This window comes from Sparus aurata, chromosome 9 (genome assembly GCF_900880675.1).
Source record: "Sparus aurata chromosome 9, fSpaAur1.1, whole genome shotgun sequence".
NCBI classification, from domain to species: Eukaryota; Metazoa; Chordata; class Actinopteri; order Spariformes; family Sparidae; genus Sparus; species Sparus aurata.
Window position 1 is genome coordinate 1,215,654 of NC_044195.1, and position 17,016 is coordinate 1,232,669.

Consider the following 17,016-nt stretch of genomic DNA (forward strand, 5'->3'; position numbering starts at 1 on the left):
TAATACTGTGGGGGGACGGGGGAACGTACAAAAATCTTACCATATATTCAACACACAAGAAAACAAACTAGAAATGTTCTCCCGAACGAAAGAACGAGGGAACAGCAACACAAATAGTCCAACTGCAAAGTGCAAAGACATACCATGACCTGGATTTTATGGAGATATTGGCTCAGGCTCACCTTACATTATCATGTGTCAAATTTCTTTGTGTTTGCTGTCAAAAATGTACTGGAAGCAGTTGGGGCACCGTTTAGCTCAGTTGGTAGAGCGCGCGCCCCATGTGCCGAGGCTCTGCAGCGGACCCGGGTTCGACTCCTGGCCTGGGTCCCTTTGCTGCGTGTCACTCCCCCTCTCTCTCTCCCTGTTTCCTGTCATATCTTCAGCTGTTCTATCAATAAAGCTATAAAAGGCCAAAAAAAAAAAGTACTAAAAGTACTGGAAGCAGCTAAGCAAACAGAGCCAAAAGTGCTTCCAGAGCCACATGGTTGTGACCAGCAAAATTCATCAGCAAGGCTCATCGTGTTTTCATGCCAGGTGAGGGTGTTGGTGAGGTGTACACCAAGGTACTTAATGCTAGAGACAACCTTCACAACTGTGCCGTTGATGTGAAGAGGAGGAGGAGTGGCAGTGCTGTTCTTCCGGAAGTCCACTATCATCTCTTTTGTTTTGCTGTTGTTGCGAGTAAAGTTGTTCTCCCTGCACCACAGTCCCAGTCTATCCACCTCCTGCCTGTATGCTGACTCATCTCCGTTGGTGATAAGCCCCACCACAGCTGTATTGTCTGCAAACTTTACTATGAGGTAACTGTCACAGTGTGCTTTGCAGTCATGAGTGAGCAGGGTGTAGAGCAGTGGGCTGAGGACGCAGCCCTGGGGGGGAGCCAGTGCTGAGGATGATGGTCGAGGATATGGTGTTGTTAATCCTTACAAACTAGGGTCTATTTGTCAGGAAGTCCAGAACCCAGTTGCAGAGTGATGGGAATAGTCCGAGCGTTGACAGTTTATTCACCAATGTCTTTGGTATGATGGTGTTGAAGGCAGAGGTGAAATCCAAGAACAGCAGCCTCTCATAGGAGTTCTTCTCCAGGTGTGTGTTGGATGAGTGTATTACAGCAGCGATGGCATCAGCTGCGGAGCGGTTTGGCCTGTAGGCATACTGGTGGGTGTCAATGGTTATATTGATGGACTTTTTAATGCTCGCCATGACCAGCCTCTCAAAACATTTTGCCACAATACCGGTGAGAGCGATTGGACGATATTGAGACAAGACACTGTGGAGGCCTTTGGCACAGGGACAATGGTAGATGTCTTGAGGCATGTTGGAACGGTGGCCTGTGACAGTGAAATGTTAAAAATGTCTGCCATGACTGATGAGAGCTGGTGTGGACAGTCCTTGAGGGCCCTGCCTGGAACTCCATCAGGGCCTGCAGCTTATTCGGGGGTTTATTTCTGCAGCGTCTTCCTTACCTCAGGTGATGTTATACTGAGAAGGGAGTCATCAGATGAGATTTCGAACCTGGCGATGGTGTTGGTGTTTGATGCCTCGAAACAAGCATTAAAGATGTTCAGAACATCAGGTTGTGATGGATCAGAAGGGCATTCTGCACTCTTCCTGTTGTAGTCCGTGATGCTCCTAATGCCCCTCCACATCAGCACCAGCAGGCCACACTGTAATGGTCTTCTGTGTGGCTGTCATTCTCTTAGTCACAGGGCCGTATGCTGGGACCAACATGATGGAGATGTGGTCGGAGGTACCAAGGTGGGGGTGGGGGTCAGCTCTGTACATCCCTCTTCTGTTTGTATGCACTTTGTCGAGTGTATTGTCACCTCTGGTTGCAATAGTGACATGCTGATGAAACGTGGGGAGAGTGGCTTGCAAGTTCACATGGTTGAAGTCGCCTGCAGCCACATACAGAGCTACATAAAGCTAATAGCTTCATGTAGCTCGTTCAGGGCAGCATTGGCATTAGCATCTGGAGGAATACTGCAGCTATGACAATGGCTGTGAATTCGCGTAGCAGGTAGTGTGGCCGGCATTTGATAATCAAATACTCCACTGCCTCGGAGCAATGCCTTCCGACCAGCAAACAGTTTGTGCACCAACTTTTGTTTACATAGACTCCTCCTTTTGTTATTCCTGACAGCTGTTGAGTCCTGAGCGGAAGAAAATCCGGTCATCAAGTTGGAAAGCAGAGTCTGGCATGCAGTTTCCTAAGCCGGTTCTCTGTCAACACAGTTACACAACAGTGCTTCATTTCCTTTTGGCATAGTCTCAGCTTCAATAAGTCCATCTTGTTGTCCAGTGCACGCACGTTTGATAGGAAGAGTGATGGGATGGCAGGTCTGCTGGCACTAGCCTTAAGCTTGGCTAGTACCCCGGCTCTCTTGCCCCTCTTCTGTTTCCTCGAACACCGCCTCCTCTTCCCCCTGAAGCGATGAAGTCTGTACCTCCACTCCGATGCACTTAATAGCTGTAATCTGCTGAGTCGCGCTTTAAGGTTCCGATGTAGCTGGCTGGTTGGTATTTAGCTCCATAAGCTCAGCCTTGCTGTAGGTTAAGGTTTTTCCTACAATGACAACATTAACAATAACATTTACAATATTAGCTCCGGGATCTAGAGAAGCCGCTACACTGCCGCGCGCCGCCATGGTTACAATAAACCATTGTAGAAATTGGCATCAATTCACTTTTATCCCAGTAAATAGAAAATCCTGACAGGCTGCCAAAGTTATTGATGTTTGTAGGGTTGAGATGTGCAAAAGGATGTCATCAGCATATAACGAGAGGTGATGTTTATGTTGTCACATGTCGGTGGGATATTTGAGAGGGCTTTGTCTGATGCTAGCAGCCAGCGGCTTAATGATAATTGCAATGATAATTGCAACAAAAAGGGGGAGAGAGGACAACTTTGACATGTCCCTCGATTGACTGCAAAGGGAGGACATATATTTTGGTTAGTGATTACTGATGCAGTTAGGTTTGAATAAATTATCTCAATCCATTTCATGAAGGAAGGTCCACATCAAAATTTCTTGAGTGCAAACATCATATAAGGCCACTCCACTTGATCGAACGCACGTTGTGCATCTAAGGAAATGACAGCAGCCTCTTCTGTATGTTTTGTGTACAAAATATTGAAAAGGTGCCGCAAATTGTAATACATATGTCTACCTGTCATAAAGCTAGTTTGGTTAAAATGATTGATAAATCCTACGCATTCTTTTAATCTATTGGCCAAAACTTTACCAATCATATTTGTTTCAATGGGCAACAGTGAAATGGGATGATGCGTTGAAACCACGTTGGGGTCACGGACAGGTTTAGGAATCAAAGAGATATTTGCTTGATTTAGTGTGGGCGGCAGACTTGAGGTAATCCTACAATGCTTCAGCATGTATAAAAACAGGGGTGATATTCTAGAACCAAATACTTTTAAAGAATTCTACACTAAAGCCATCTGGACCTGCTGCCTTGTTACTGGGGAAGGAGGAGATAACTATTAATCTCATCTAGATTAAAATCAGCTTTTAGCGCATTAATTGAATCCTTTGACAATTTAGGTAACTTTAGGTTTTTAAAAAACATATCTGTAGTTTCAAGATCTGTTTGCTCTGAAATTGGTAAACAACCATGTAAAATTCTGCAAAACATTTCTTAATTTTTAAAGGGGGCCTCAGTAGAGTACCATCTATACAACATATAGCTCTAGATGCCTGCGATTATCCAAGCTCAGTGATTCTCAAACTGTGGGGCGCGCGCAAGCACCAGGTGTCAGGGGTGGTGTGAGGGGCAGGGCGGGACGCGAAGGTCTATTTCCACTGGATACGTGTCCGCTGCGTTACGTACGCCATGCCAGCAGTGCTGATAGGTTTCACTTTCACTTTAAAAGTCTCTGTGTTAACTTCCAGCAGGCCCGCTGCGCTGCGTATCTGCTCTGTCCCAGCTCTGGCAGTCCGGAGCCCACCGGAACATATCTGGCAGATGCAAGAGCACGACGGAGCAATTCAGTTGAATTTTGCACTGAGCAGACAGGAAGTCAAGTGCAATATAACATCCGGTTACTTTTCAAAATAAAACATTCCGTGTTGACACCAGCACAGAAATCTCAAAAAAGAGACAAACACAAGCTCTTCTGCTAATCCTTCGGTCGGAAACTATAGAGCAGGAAATATGACGATGGCTACATAGCCCTTGGGTTTACCGTGAACACAGTTGGAAATGAGGAAAGACCTGTTTGTGTTTTATGCCTAAAAACTCTGGCAGGATAGCATGAAACCATTTTGATAATCAGGTGATTGTATGCAGAATGCTGCAACTCATACAGTGGTTTATACAGATGAATAAATACATATCATCAGATTCTCAATAGTATTTCAATTCAGGGGGGGGGGCATGACAAAAAATAATTGAGAACCACTGTCCTAGCTGACGAGCTAGCTGCTTGTGGGGTTTTTCGCTGAGCTCAAGGTATCTGACAGGCTTAGACTGAGCATCTAACAGGAATTTAAGCCTGGATATCTAGCAATGAAACACATGTAGGTCTAAATGCAGTTCCAACAATATCAAATATCAAACACTGGTGTACTTTGCCTTTGCTTTCATAGAGCCTCTTATACAGTGGGGCAAAAAAGTATTTAGTCAGCCACCAATTTTGCAAGTTCTCCCACTTAAAAAGATGAGAGAGGCCTGTAATTTTCATCATAGGTATACCTCAACTATGAGAGACAAAATGAGAAAAAAACATCCAGAAAATCACATTGTCTGATTTTTAAAGAATCTATTTGCAAATTATGGTGGAAAATAAGTATTTGGTCAATAACAAGTTCATCTCAATACTTTGTTATATACCCTTTGTTGGCAATGACAGAGGTCAAACGTTTTTTGTAAGTCTTCACAAGGTTTTCACACGCTGTTGCTGGTATTTTGGCCCATTCCTCCATGCAGATCTCCTCTAGAGCAGGGATGTTTTGGGGCTGTCGCTGGGCAACACGGACTTTCAACTCCCTCCAAAGATTTTCTATGGGGTTGAGATCTGGAGACTGGCTAGGCCACTCCAGGACCTTGAAATGCTTCTTACGAAGCCACTCCTTCGTTGCCCGGGCGGTGTGTTTGGGATCATTGTCATGCTGAAAGACCCAGCCACGTTTCATCTTCAATGCCCTTGCTGATGGAAGGAGGTTTTCACTCAAAATCTCATGATACATGGCCCCATTTATTCTTTCCTTTACACGGATCAGTTGTCCTGGTCCCTTTGCAGAAAAACAGCCCCAAAGCATGATGTTTCCACCCCCCATGCTTCACAGTAGGTATGGTGTTCTTTGGATGCAACTCAGCATTCTTTCTCCTCCAAACACGACAAGTTGAGTTTTTACCAAAAAGTTCTATTTTGGTTTCATCTGACCATATGACATTCTCCCAATCCTCTTCTGGATCATCCAAATGCTCTCTAGCAAACTTCAGACGGGCCTGGACATGTACTGGCTTAAGCAGGGGGACACGTCTGGCACTGCAGGATTGGAGTCCCTGGCAGCGTAGTGTGTTACTGATGGTAGCCTTTGTTATTTTGGTCCCAGCTCTCTGCAGGTCATTCACTAGGTCCCCCCGTGTGGTTCTGGGATTTTTGCTCACCGTTCTTGTGATCATTTTGACCCCACGGGGTGAGATCTTGTGTGGAGCCCCAGATCGAGGGAGATTATAAGTGGTCTTGTATGTCTTCCATTTTCTAATAATTGCTCCCACAGTTGATTTCTTCACACCAAGCTGCTTACCTATTGCAGATTCAGTCTTCCCAGCCTGGTGCAGGTCTACAATTTAGTTTCTGGTGTCCTTTGACAGCTCTTTGGTCTTGGCCATAGTGGAGTTTGGAGTGTGACTGTTTGAGGTTGTGGACAGGTGTCTTTTATACTGATAATGAATTCAAACAGGTGCCATTAATACAGGTCTTAAAGAAGTTACAGGTCTGTCCTACAATCCTTCCTTTCCTGGATTCTTTCCCCCCATTCTGTCTCTCATAGTTGAAGTGTACCTATGATGAAAATTACAGGCCTCTCTCATCTTTTAAAGTGGGAGAACTTGCACAATTGGTGGCTGACTAAATACTTTTTTGCCCCACTGTATAAATATTATACCACACATTTTGACTATTCAAACCTAACCAATATTCAACAACGTCAGGGCTGTCAGTGAACGTCTGTGGTGCCAGTTTTTTTCCGGCGTCGTAGTTTGGGCAATTGTCGTGTAACAACAGATTTTTTCTTGTTTATTAAAAAGGTTTTTCAAAGTTTCAGAAATCCACCAGGAGTCTTCAAAGCTGAATGCAGTAGAGCTTTATTTGCAGACAGACAAAGCACAAGCTCATACACAGACAAGGTTGATGAACAAACGATCTTAAGTTCTAAGTATTGTCTTCTTTTAAGCCCAAAAACTGGGAGTGCCTTCCATGGCCTAATGGTCTCATCCAATCCCTGCTCTTACTCACCTCTGCTGATACGGGTATTTTGTTCTCTGGAAACCCCCGTTCTTCCCTCTACACCTGGCCGTACCTTGCTGCACTTTGCGGTGACTGACACCAGTATCTCCTATTCCTCACAGCTGCCCAGATGCACGTGGCCATGTCTCTACTGTGCCTGACACTAGTGGTTCCTGACCTCACTCCCTTGGTATTTTTTTTTCAAAAACAGGTACTTTCCTTAGCATACACAATTAACTCCTAATGACTATGACCTCAGGTTTTTAATAACCAAGTTTCCCTCTTGATATATCACATTATGTTTCAATATTCTCTGCACTTCCTTTTTTTTAAAAATAATAATGTCAAGGTTTTATATTTGGTTACACGGTTTCACTCTTACATTTGTGGTTACATTTTCACACTTTGCATTATCACAATACAGTAGTTTAATCAATAGGTGCACATTAAATCAACTGGTGCAGAGTAATGTTTCAGCCTCTCGTTCACACTTGATTATCCTACATTCTTATGTTTGTCATTAAAGTGGTTATTAACAGTTATCATTAACCACTAACTACTTACTATAGTGGGATTATACTGACCACAAACTTTATATTATAGTTATGTTATACTACACATTCAGTAAGCGATGCAGGAGTAACGTTTCGTTGGATAAACAAGATGGCTGCCGAAGGCAGGTGTGGTTTGTTAGGCTCCAAACCTCTCACTACTTTTAATTTTTTTGCAGTTTGTTACCGTTTTAACCAATGTTTTTCAACAAAAATGCTCTAACTCAAAGAAACACGTAAATCCAAGTCAAGATTCAAACAACATGTACAGAGAAAATTTATGTTTTTGGACACTGTTACTTTTCCTGTGGCTTCTGATTGCTCCACCTGTTCAAGGTCTTTGTTCGGCTAGAAATCAGTTATCGACTTCTGGACTTCCTACTCCTCTAAATGACACACCAACATCGACTTTTTTGGACATGGACATTTAGTTACTTACTCCATTTTCTGGCAGAAGTTATAGAGCAATGCAAAAGGCAGCAAACAAATACCAAGAGGAGCAAATGGCATGCTTACAGCACAAAAATGAAATTCAATATCGTAACCCTATATAATCCTCCCTAACATGGTGTCTCATTTTACCAAGATCTAGATGAACTACTTAAACATATAAATTGTAGCTGTGAAACTATATTTTTGGGAGACTATAATATAAACTGGTTGGACAGAGGCAGCAAGCTAAAATTAAAAACAATCTACTTAAAGCATAATTTTCAGCAAATAATCAAAAGACCAACGAGTCTTACTACAGTCAGCTAAACCCTCATTGACTTGGTCTTCACTAATATAATTGAGAGAGTGACAAAAACATCAAATTTAATAACGGGCCTGTCTGACCACAATATGGTTTTAATAGTTAGAACACTAACCAAAAACCAGGTATTCCAAAGAACAAAACAACACAATTTAAAAATGAGTTACGGATTATTAATTGGGATGTTATACAATTTTACAATGTAAACACCTCTAGTGATACAATGATCAAAACATTTACTGATCTGATGCAGAAATACATTCAGAAATGCCCATGACAAAGCATATGAAAAGATATTGAATAAAGAAATGTATTTATGAGGAGAATTAAGTGTAACAATGTCCAGTGTATTGTAACGTGTGTCAAAGACAATTTGTGTATTGATGGAATGCTGCTTTCCCCGTAGCCAAATACCGGGGTGTAGCCAAACATTTTAACTCCAGCGTTATTGGATTGTTTCGGTTGGTTGGGGAAGTTATTGTGTCCCTCACCAACTCAACCACAACTTCAATCCCTTCGCAGTCCATCCGACATCGTTTTAATAATTCCCTGTCATTTAGCGTCTCCAAAACATTCGGCTGTGACTAGGACTTAGCGAGTTAGGAGTCCTCTTGATTACTTCTAAGGTCTCCCAGACTTAGCTGGTACTTTTAGCCCTGGGCCTGTATTCACAAAGAATCTTAAGGCTAAAAGTAGTTCCTAACAGGCGAATTTAGGAGCAACTCCTAAAAATAATGGGCGTGTTAGTCGTAACTTTAGGACCCCTAATTTTTAAAAATAAGAGCTATTCACAAAACATTTTAGGCCTAAAAGTACCACCTAAGCCTACTACCTTAAAAGTAGTCCACAGGACTCCTAACTCGCTAAGACCTAGTCAGAAAAAGTCCCAGAATGGCTGCAGTCAATCCACGACCAAATGTTTTGGAGAAGCTAAATGACAGGGAATTATTAAAATGAAATCGGATGGACCGCAAAGGGACTGAAGTTGTGGTTGAGTTGGTGAGGGACGCAATTACGTCCCCAACCAACCGAAACAATACAATAACGCCAGAGTTAAAATGTTTGGCAACACTCCGGTATTTGGCTACGGGTAAAATGTAGCTTTGCAACGCAGAGGGATATCACAGCCATCAGTAAGCCGCTCTATCTACCAAACCATCAACGCGCTCTGTGGACCCCATATAATCCCTCAGTTTATCAGGTTTCCTTTAGACAATCACCAACAACAAAGAACAAAGCCAAATTCATGGAAATTGCAGCTATACCCGGTGTAATCAGTGCCATTGATGGGACGCATATTAAAATAATTGCACCTTCTCAGGATGGAAATGTGTTTATATATATATATATATATGTATATATATATATATATATACATACATACACACCGTTCATCCAAAACATGAAAACCCCATTCAAGTAAGGTAATCTAAAAGTAAGGCATCTTGTTGCTATAGCTCAATAAAGAGATGATCGCTAACACTTTTCTTATTGATATCTTTCATACTTTCTGAAAACGTTTTACCATTTCAATTGAAAGATGAATTTCCTAGTATTTACAACTCTTGACAATAGGAGGCAAGTTCTGAAGAACATGCAGTTGTGAATGATGCTTGTTGAGTAGCTGATACCAAATGTGCACTGCTGGCTGTGAAAACCTTGAATAATGTCAAGAATATATGAAATATGTAAGGGATAATGTATAGAACAGCAGTCATTATCGGGAAAATAAGTCCCAACAGGAAGAACACTTTACACAGTGTGTCTGTTTCCAATTTATTTGTTACAGTTCATAGTGTTTTTCAGCAGAGAAATATAGTTCGCCAAACAGACACCGTTTCACCTCTCCCTCTTCGCAGCTTTCCTATCTTTTTCTTTTCTTGACCGGTGACAACTCAGTGTTTTGCCAAGACTCGAAATCAATGTATTTTCCAACAATATTGAAGTTAATGTGAAACTCATCCATACTAACGGCCTAGGAGTACATTTGTTCTGATATGAAGTAGGCTACAGATCAGGTGACATCGTTTGTGGCATGAACGCTGTGCTCATGGAGAAACTCTTTTTTCTATGGGCATAGAATACTGCCATAAATCGCGCGCGCAATGAAACATCCGCATGCACAAATCAAACATCCGCAAGCGCATTTTTTTTCCCCGAGCGCTTTTCCAAGCACTGGCGAGCTATTTTTTATCCTGCATCTCTGCCCCCTGGAGCAATATTGTGGCCTGCGAGGAGAAAAACAGCTTGAGCGTGCGCAGAGTCCGCTCGCAATACTTTCCCCTGCTCGCGCGAGCGCAGACTGCTCGCTCACGCAACTCTCCTCTCCTCGCTCGGAAAACTTTCAATTTGATTTTTTTTAATGGGCGGTTTTTGTCAGTAAGGGGGCGGGCCTTGGGGGCATGCCAATCACTATTGTATCCCCGAATAATTGGTTGAGCGTATTCGCCAATCGGACAGCACGGTACGGCAACACCACTAGGACAAACGGGACAAACCACACAGCCCTGAATGCCTGAATGACAAGTATTGCGATTTTGTGTCTTGACTTGAATGTTTGCAAAATGTCACACAGAGCAATGAACTTCATTATGTTTGTCTGAGTGCTGTCTTTTCTTTCCTCCATCGTTGACATTAATCTGATAAAATGCTGATCATTTTTTGTAACTTGGACCCTGTTGCACATAGACATTTTTTATTTTGGTAAAACTGTATTGTTCATATTCTCGATCTAGGCTACTTCTTTCTTCCTGAAAATTATAAACATAATATTAAAAAAATGATTTTCCAACTTTAGCCACCAGTAAGAGTTGGGCTCTTAATACATTTGATCCTTCTTGTCTGGTACGTGTCAGCTTCCTCTTAACTATGCATCATAGTTTGTAGTTCAGACTCTCCATTTAAAAACCCTGATGACATCACTGTGACCCACAATGACATCATCAGGACTATTATCAGACTTAAGACATACAACAGAAACACAAACAGAAGTCGTTATACATATACTGTCCCTTAAACTACATCTATTATTTTAATGAGATTATTTTTATTCATAAGCTTGGTGTATTTGAAAATACAGCTAGATAATATGGATCTTTATCCTGGTTAAACTGAACCATTGTATTTATCCTCCTTCTGGTGTTCTAAGTCAATTATATTAGCTGTATATTCATCATTTTAGAGGCTTTGATATTAATATAGTTACATTAAGTTTTTCCCTTTCTGTCCTTCGAGTTTTTGAAATCAGCTGCTCTGTCTAAAAAACTGTGAGAAGAGCAGATATAGAGGCCTGCAGAGAGACAAAGGCAGAGAGTTGCTTGTGACATAACGGTTAACAGTGGTTAAACACTGTATAAGTCTAATTTTCTTCATTAAGCAGCGATAAGACAAATAGTGTTAAAAAAGACAGTGACACTTGAAGTTAGTAAAACAGTCAGCCATTCTTCTTAGTCTCTTCACTTGTTCATACAGTCGCTGCCAGCTTTCTTTCTGTAGCTGTTTGACAGTAGATATTATCAATCATGTACTGTCCATTCACACAGACAGCTGACATGTAGGATGTTCAAAGACTCTCACATGGGAAAAGCTCAACAGAGATATTGTGAAGCCAACACAACTTTTGGTTAGAAATGCTAAATCAAATGACATCAACCAGTGATAATAATAACAACCGCATATTATTTTTGTCTGGTGAAGATTTTGTGTACGTTTTTGTGTAGTCATTAAAAGGCAAGGCAATTTCATTTGTACAGCCCATTTTTACAAGCAGTTTGTCTCAAATGTATTAAAGTATCTGTATTGTCTGTCAATCAAAATAAATGATACGGCAAGCTATGCTTTTCTTAGATACGAAATTAACGTTACCTCCTTGCAGTCGGCCATGGTTACTGACGGAACAGGTGGAACACGAACAATTGTCAGGTGCATACCGCTACCTGCACGACAGTCTCATCATTTTACATTATTTCTTATTCTGCACATCAATCTTGTGTCTCTTATAAAGAGTCTCCATGGTCATCTTTGCCTAACTCGTCTTTTGTTCTGTAGACCTGTAGTAGGCTAATCGTTGCCCTATTCACTGCATGAACTGTATGTTTTTCCCCTGATTGGGCTAAACAACAGCTTATATGAAATCTCAGTGCCTGGTCCTGTTTTAATGCATGAACGAGTAGTTTATTTGCCGTCACTTCTCCCATCCTCTTTAATGCCAAGACAATTGCAATTTGGTCAGCAGCGTACACTCAAATACTGATCCCAGTCTGCGACACTGTCTCCTACTGGACCAGGTCTGGATACAAGTTTGAGTAAATAATAGCCGGCCTCAATTAGAAGCCAGGTCTGTTTCGAGGTTATTAATGTTTTCGATCCGAATCGCTGCTTGGCTGCATGTTCTTAATGAAATGCTGATTTATGTTTGGAAACATGTCGCTGTGTTTCCTGACAGCACTCGCTGCCTGTTAACACCTTTTTTTTTTTCTTAACTCAGCACGTCTGGACAGAGTTGTTCGAGCCTGAACATTGAGAGCTCGGACTGACCCAAGGAAAGAGCTGGAGCCTGTATGGCTACAGTCTGTGGCCGGAGCAACACATTTATTTATAAGTTTAATAATCGCTAGTAAACTTAAATGTGTGCTCCAGATCCGGCTCTTTCTCTCTATAACTCTTTTAAACAGTAATAATGAGTTGATTATATTATATTTTTCAATCTTTGCTGAGCATAAGATTTGTTCGGAATTAAATAAAAGCCTCTCCCATATAGAGAAATAGCCTACTATATTGACACACATCTGCATCTGGACATAGGCTTATGTGCTGCTCTCATATCGAGAGTTGCTGACGCCTATTATTAACTACAGGCCTTCTATCTTTATTATTATTATTATTATTATTACGTTTAACATTTTCTTTTTTTTCTTTTTTTTAATATTACGTTTATAATTTTCAGGGAGAAAGAAGTAGCCTAGATCGAGAATATGAACAAAACAGTTTTACCAAAATAAAAAATGTCTGTGTGCAACAGGGTCCAAGTTACAAAAAATGATCAGATTAATGTCAACGATGGAGGAAAGAAAAGACAGCACTCAGACAAACATAATGAAGTTCATTGCTCTGTGTGACATTTTGCAAACATTCAAGTCAAGACACCAAATCGCAATACTTGTCATTCAGGCATTCAGGGCTGTGTGGTTTGTCCCATTTGTCCTAGTGGTGTTGCCGTACCCTGCTGTCCGATTGGCGAATACGCTCAACCAATTATTCGGGGATACAATAGTGATTGGCATGCCCCCAAGGCCCGCCCCCTTACTGACAAAAACCAGCCATTAAAAAAAATCACTCGTGCGCGAGCAGAGTGAAAGTTTTCCGAGCGAGGAGAGGAGAGTTGCGCGCACGTGAGCAGGGGAAAGTATTGCGAGCGAACTCTGCGCACGCTCGAGCTAATTTTCTTCTCGCAGGCCACAATATTGCTCCAGGAGGCAGAGATGCAGGATAAAAAATAGCTCGCCAGTGCTTGGAAAAGCGCTCGGGGGAAAAAAAATGCGCTTGCGGATGTTTGATTTGTGCGCGCGGATGTTTGATTTGCGCGCACGGATGTTTGATTGCACGCGCGCGATTTATGGCAGTATTCTATGCCCATATTTTTCCCTCTTTTATTTATTTATTTTTTTTAGATGTAATAGTCTGCCGAGAGGGCACCCGCACTTTCCTCAGTAGAGTAAACTAAGCCGAAGCTGAAGCCGCCAAGAAAGCACAAACCACCCCCGGTAAGACTCAGACTTCAATTGACACGGCGTTTGAGAAAGCCAAACAGCTGCCTCCAGACAGCGCCAAAGCAAAACAAATAACGAACAAGGTGATGGAGTTCATCGCTTTAGATGACCAGCCTTTCTCTGTAGTAGAGGACGTGGGGTTTCGGAGTCTGATGAAGTTTATGGAGCCACGCTACACGCTGCCGAGCCGACGTCACTTAGCCGAGGTCTGTCTCCCCGAAATCCACAACATTGTGGCCACACACATTCATGAGCTACTGGCTCGTGACATTGCTGCAATCAGTTTTACCACTGATATATGGAGTTCAGATGTAAGCCCTGTGAGCATGCTTTGCCTCACGGCACAGTGGATTGATAAGGACTTCAACCTGGTGAAGGCAGTGTTACACTCCATGCTGCATGGCACACACACTTCAACTAGCAATCCACAACGGTGTTTTTAGCCAGCGCAGCCTCACAGATGTTGTGGCTATTTGCCGAAAAATCGTCTGCCACTTTAAACACTCACCCCTCGCCTATTCGCGTCTCCAGGCTGTGCAGGTCCAGTTAGGAATGAAACCAAAAAGGCTACAGCAAGATATTTCCACTCGTTGGAATAGTAAATTTTATATGATGGAGAGCTTGCTGGAACAAAAGCGCGCACTTGCTTCATATGCCGCAGACTACGACCTCCTGGCCACTCTCAGTGCGCACCAGTGGCAATTAATTGAAAACTTTATAACACTCCTCTCCCCGTTTGAACAATTGACAAGAGAAGTAAGCTCATCAGAAGCATCAGCTGCCGATGTCATCCCCACTGTGACAGCCCTGAGACGTCTTCTGAGTAAGCAGGCTGACACAGACCACGGCGTTAAAACTACAAAGACCTCATTGTTAGAGGCTGTAAATAAACGCTTTGATCAAATCGAGTATGATCCCATGTGCTGCATTGCCACCTGTTTGGATCCCAGATACAAGGGTCGTTACTTTGATGAGGATGTTAAACAACGCGCTCGAGAAATACTTGACGCACACCTGTTGCCTGCTGCCGGTGCCGAGGATGGGACGCGCGATGGAGCGAGCACATTTCACCCAGAGCGCAAGAGGCAACGATCCGACGGAGCAGGGCCCTCCCTGCATGATATGTTTGAGGAGATTCTGGAAGAAAACGGACCAGAAAGGTCAAGTACTTCTGTATCCCAACAACTGGATATTTTCCTGGCAGAGACCCCTATTCCCAGATGTGAGAGTGCACTCAGCTATTGGAGAAATAACCACCTGCGTTTTCCAGAACTCGCACAAATGGCAAGAAAATACCTTTGTGCGCCATGCACCAGCACGGAGAGTGAGCGGTTATTCAGCTCTGTGTCTCATGTCTTGGATGAAAAGAGAAATAGGCTTTGCTGTGACAAGGCAGAGATGCTTATCTTTGTAAAGAAAAACATGCATCTTACTAAGAAGTAGGTCTTTACTTGATGTATTTTTATTTTTATTTTTCACAAAAATATTTTTTATTGGGCCATGAAAAAAAGTCTTCTCATTGAGTAAGTTTTTGTTTATCAGGCTAAAACCACTCAAATAATTTTGTTGGGCAATGTAAGTACTGAAACAATCTTTTCATTGATTAGTTAGCAGTCCAAGAGGGTTTTTGAAAGTTATTTTTCAGAAAAGAACTTGTCATGTGAACTAAGGTTATCTTAAATGTCAACCAGAAAGTGACATTAAAGGTTGTGTTTGTTCTATAAATTGGTCTGATTGGATTTGTGCTCATTCAAGGATAGTGTGATGAAGAGCTGAAAGACTTGTATGTTTCTGTGGCACAAAAAAAGGAATAAACAACAAAAAGAAAGAACATCGGCATCAGCCAAGTTGTTATGCTAAACATTGGTATAAGTATCGGCATCGGCCCAGAATTTCACAATCGGTGCATCCCTAATTTTTAAAAATTTAAATCGATTTTCTCTTTAACTTGCTCTGCCGCTGCTTCCCATGGGCTACCGTAGTTTATAGTGGGCTCCGCCCTCCCCCTCGCATTGACTCGCCACAGAAAAACAAACATAACAACGTGCAGCTAGCAAAGAGTTTGTTCCTAAAATGGCACTGTCTCGTAAGTAATTTGGTTCAGTAGCGTCAGACCTCGAACAATTCACAGTCCGCTGCAAAGTTTGTTTAAAGGCTGTTGGAACTAGAGACAGCACACCAAGCCATTTAATTATATACAGATGCATACATCACAGTGGGGCACTTCATCAACAGGAGTGCTGCAGCCCACAAACACCCGCTATAAAGCAGCCAACATTAGTCGAATCATTTATTTAATCATTGTGTCCCGTATGAAAAGAAAGGGGCTTGGTGGACAGCTGTTACGAATGCAGTGAATCGCTAACCTCCGGCTTTTCCACCACATCTATCGCTAAAGTTGTGGTGGAAAAGCTGGGGGTTCATCCACATGCTGAAAACTTTAAGCCCCAGGTTTGTGCTGCGAAGCCACAACGGGCATGTCTCAAGCCAGAGAGGTAGGAGACAGGCTCATCTTCTAGGCCAGAAATGTGTAAAATGACAGCAAGCACCTCATGTCCTGTACATCTGCCAACATGTCATGTTTACTATGCAATGCATGCAGATGTTTAATTTAGTTTACATATTTTCAGGAATACAACATACTGTTTGTGAACAAAAGGTACCTGTTGCAAAAAAGTATTTAATGAAAGTTATGTTCACACTTTACCAATCCCAATGGGGAAACTTATCTGTTTTTATAAAAACATGTTATCTGACATGTTAAATCTATGTTTACAGAAGCATTTTATCAAAAAGGGACATATTTGTTTCAAGTGAGTTTGAAGGTGCACTGTTTAAAATGTCAGGGTAATTTTGTTTACAATAAAAGCATTAGTTATTAGTTATTAATAAATGTAATGCTTTTAATAACCGTTGTCATTTGTAGTTTGTTTTTAAGAAGGAAAAAAAATCTATTCAAATCGTAAATCGAATCTGTTGTGAAAAAATCTGAGATTAAATTTTTAAGCCATACCGTCCAGCCCTACAGCCATGAAATGGTCGCCGGAGCTGATCATGGCCATTGGGTGTGCTCCCACCAGCTGCACTGTGGCAGGTCTCAGCAGTGTCAGAAGCGACTCTCTGATCTGCTTGGGCTGAACAAGTCCTGAGCAGCCTGCAGTCAAATTGATCTGCATCATCCAGATCGAACCAAACAGGAGGTCAAACAGCGAAACGGCATATTAAACCCCTTCATTTTCAACCCTGTCCAGAGTCGGGCTCAACAGCACTACAAAATATAGAATAGATAGAATATAGAAATATGACAACAAACAAGCAAGCTACATAGCTCTAATTGATTTTGCCTCACAAACTGGACGTGTATCAGTTTCTTAAAGAAGTTTCACCTCTAATCCAAGAGGCAGTTCTAACTCAGTGGAGGGGGAGTTGCAGGCTTTTAAGCTTCATGTGAGAGTAGCCTTACAGAGTCAT

The 17,016-nt window shown here is 42.1% G+C and overlaps 1 protein-coding gene across 1 annotated transcript in view; it reads right to left on the reverse strand.

Moving 5' to 3' along the window:
- The window catches only part of ubxn4 (UBX domain protein 4), a 137,342-nt gene that overhangs the window by 11,265 nt on the left and 109,061 nt on the right, over window positions 1–17,016 (reverse strand). The window lies entirely within an intron of this gene.